General features: G+C 36.6%; 1 pseudogene; it reads left to right on the forward strand.

Annotated features, from left to right (window-relative positions):
* The first annotated feature begins 2046 nt into the window (after positions 1-2046).
* Positions 2047-2788, forward strand: LOC103680909 (annotated as a pseudogene).
* Positions 2789-4112: the final 1324 nt, after the last annotated feature.

Genomic DNA, 4112 nt, shown 5'->3' on the forward strand with positions numbered 1-4112 from the left:
AGGTAGTTGATTTGCCTAATGCATAGAAACAAATGGAGACAGGCAAAATGAGGACACGGGAATACGTCCTAAATAAAAGAACAAAAAACATCAGAAAAAGACATTAATGAGATGGAAATAATCAATCTACCTGATACAGAGTCGAAGTAATGGTCACAAAGATGCTCACTGGACTGGAAAGAAGATGAACACAGTGAGATCCTCAACAGAGATAGAAAATAAGTGAAACTTTCAAACAGCAGTTACAGAGCTAAAGAGCATAATAACTAACCTAAAAATACACTAGAGGGATTCAACAGCAGACTAGATAAAGCTGTAGATTGGATCAGCAAGCTGGAAGACAAAACAATAGAACTCACCCAGACATAGCAACAGAAAGAAAAAAGAATTTAAAACAAAACAAAAAAGCTTGAAGGACCTTTGGGAAAACGTCAAGCAGAATAACATTTGCATAATGGGTCTCCCAGAAGGAGAAGAGGAAAAAAAGCCAGAAAACTGGGAAATATATGGTAAAGCAGTATAAAGCAAGTATTAAGTTTAAAAGACAAAACAGTAAAATTAACTAAAACTACAGTAATTAGTTAAGGGGTGCATAAAATAAAAAGGTGAAAATGTGACATCAAAACATAAAACATAGTAAGGGGAGGAAAATGTAAAGTTCTGTATGTGTTTGAAATTAAATTGCTATCACTCAAAATAGACTGGTATTTACATAAGAAATTATATATGAGCCCCACAGTAATTAAAAAACAAAAACTTAAAGTAAATTCACACAAAAAATTAGAAAGGAATCTAAACATAGCACTAAGGAAATTCTCATGATTAATTTAGAATAATAGAATTACTACAATTCCAGCAGACTCTGTGGACTTAGAGATACACGTTTGGCAATCTTAAAGTACAGAGGTAGGTATACTGAAAGAAGTGTCCGCTAGCTATATGGAGGTTGAGAGAAGGATAAAATTATGTGGAAAGGAAGGAAAATTTTTCAGAATAGTTTTGAGGTTAAAAAAAAGTGACCCAACTATGGTGTGAAACAAAAAACAAAGGGGGAAGAACATATTTCAAAGACATATATGGTCTCCACATCCCCTTACAAAATGCATGAGAACTTGAAATAGAGAATTGAGTTATTTGGAATTTACCTTTTTACATTTAAATTATGCTTCTTTGGTGTTACACAGTCTCAGGGAGCTTCTTCCTGTCTGAATTACAAACAGAAAGTGATTTGTGTGATTATTTTCCCAGTCTTCCCAAGGGTGGTACGCATCATATTCCATGCTAGTTGCATGGGAAAATGAAGTTAATTCATATATAAAAATGGAGGCCTGAGTGCATTAACTGGGACTTAATTCTCTCAAGAAATCCCAATTAAGAATGCTCTAGAGTGAATCAAAATTTTATAGGATAACTTCACAGAAACCAAAGGTAAAAGTACAGCCAGGCTTTTGGAATCTGACATTTCCTGACAAAAGAAGCAGATTGATCCAATGTTTTAACGAGGCTTATTTCAAAGAGTTAGTGCCGTGAAGCAAAAACTGGCTACTGGGGGCTCACCTGGGAGAGGAACTATTAGTAAGGTCATGGTGAGCTAGCCAATGTCACAGAAAGTCAGAAAATAGTGTGTGCATGTGTGTTTGAGGGGGCTGGCTCCCCTCAATCATTTGTTGTTGATTTATATAATTTGGGAAAAGTAGGCTGATGTAAGTTGGATAAGTTAAATACAAAAGTGGCTAATAAACAATTATTTTGGAGTTATTTTTTCTATAGGACAAAAATCATTTTCATCTCTTTTCACAGACTGCATATGCTAATAAATAGTTGATGGACAAATATATATCCCTGGAGAATTAAATAATCCTCAGGTGGGAGTGTTAGCACCTACTTCAGTATCAACTTGAAAAATATGTCATTATTACATATCTCTGTAACATCATTGATACATTGTCTCAAACAATTGACTCTAAAGCATCAGGCAGAAACGGCCCTCTAGTTTGTTACCCTAATCCAGAATATGAACCAGAGTCATCATATGTCTTTGCAACCATGTTTATCCCATTTTGTTTCTCTCTAAAAATTAAATTGTCCTTGTTCACCTCAAAAAAGAAGGCCCACCTCGTGGAGATCCAGGTGAACGTAGGCATAGTGGCTGAGAGCCTGGGCTAGGCCCACAAGAGGCTGGAGCAGCAGGTGCCTGTGAACCAAGTGTCCGGACAGAATGAGATGATCATTGTCATCGGTGTCATCAAGGGCAAAGGCTACAAAGGGGTCACCAGCCCTGGCACACCAAGAAGCTACCCCACAAGACCCACCAAGGGCTCTATACGATTGCCTGTATCGGGGCATGGCATTCGGCCCCATGGCTTTCTCTGTGGCTCAGGCTGGACAGAAAGGCTACCGTCATCGCGCTAAGATCAACAAGATCGACGAGACTGGCCAGGGCTCTCTCGTCGAGGATGGAAAAACAATCAAAAACAATGTTCCCATTGACTATGATCTGTTTGACAAGAGCATAACCCCCTGGGTGGCTTTGTCCACTATGGTGAAGTGAACAATCCCTTTGTCATGCTGAAAGCTGTGTGGTGGGAACCAAGAAGCAATAGCTTACTTTCTCCAAGTCCTTCCTGGTACAGACCAAATAGTAGGCCCTGGAGAAGACTGACCTCAAGTTCGTCAACACCACTTCCAAGTTTAGCAGTGGCCGATTCCAGACTTGGAGGAGAAGAAAGCATTCGGGGGACCACTTAAGACCAAATTGCTTAATGTCAGGAGCAGATTGTGCAGCTGATGGTATCTCAATAAAAATCATTTTCCGGTGGAAAAACAAAACAAATACATACGTTGCCAATATTTCTTTGCCTATAGCTTTTCATTCTCTTCATAATATCTTTCAAATAGAAATGTTTTTAAATTTTGATGATTCTTATTGATTATGGCTTTGATTGTGGTATCTCAGAAATCTTTACCTTATACAAGATTACAAAGATTTTCTCCTACGATTTCCTCTAGAACTGTTACAACATTAAGTTTTATATTTATGCCTGATTTCTTTTGAGCTACTTTTTACACATGACACACGTGATTACACATCAATCAAAGGAGGGGTTTTTTTGCATATTTATATCCAATTTTCCCACACCACTTATTTTTTAAACTGTCATCTCCCCACAGAATTGTTTTTCAGCTTTGTCAAAAATCAACTGTACGTGTTTGCATAGGTCTCTTGCTGAACTCTCTGTTCTGTTCCATTGATGCATTCTTCTATATTACCATACTCTCTTGATTACTGAGCTTTATAATAAGTCTTGAAATCGAGCAGTACAGCTTGTTGTTATCTCTTTGAAGCATTTGCTGTTTGTTTCCATTTTTCTATTTTTTCTGACAATTTTTGTATTGTCTGAGTATTTTTAATTCCAGTAAAATTAATGTGTTACATTAGTTTCAGATGTACAATGTAGTGATTCAATGATTATATACATTACTCACTGTTACCTGAGTACTTTGTAAGATTCAATTTTTCTCCTTTGTTGGTTAACAATACAAAAACCATGCAATGTATTTCTTCTTAGTTTTTTTTTTTGCTATTGTTTTCATTCATGCATTATACTTACACACATTTTATACTAATACATTATTTTGTGTGTAAGCAATTATCTTAAGATTCTATAAGAGTCACTCCTTTAAAATGTCCAATTCAATATTTTTAGTGTATTCACAGGATTGCTCGCTTTCGCTACAATAGAACTTTGGAACACTTGAGTTCCTCCCAAAACAAACTTATACCCATTAGCTGTCCCATCTGTATTCTGAGCCCTAAGCAAGTCATTTTCTGTCTCTGTGGAGTCACCTCATCGCACGTCATATAAATGGAACCATACAATAAGAGGTGTTTTGTGACTGGCTTCTTTCATTCAGTGTGTTTTCCAAGTTCATGCATGTTGTAGCGTGTATCAGTACTTCATTTCTTTTTATTGCCAATTATATTCAATTCCACCTTCCAACTATTATGGAAAATGCTGTGAGGAGCCTAAGTTTTCATATGGATGTATGTTTTCATTTCTCCCAGGTAAAATGGAATTGGTAATAAGGTAACTCCATGTTTACTTTTTTGA

This window comes from Ursus maritimus, unplaced genomic scaffold (genome assembly GCF_017311325.1).
Source record: "Ursus maritimus isolate PB19 unplaced genomic scaffold, ASM1731132v1 scaffold_36, whole genome shotgun sequence".
Taxonomy (NCBI): Eukaryota; Metazoa; Chordata; class Mammalia; order Carnivora; family Ursidae; genus Ursus; species Ursus maritimus.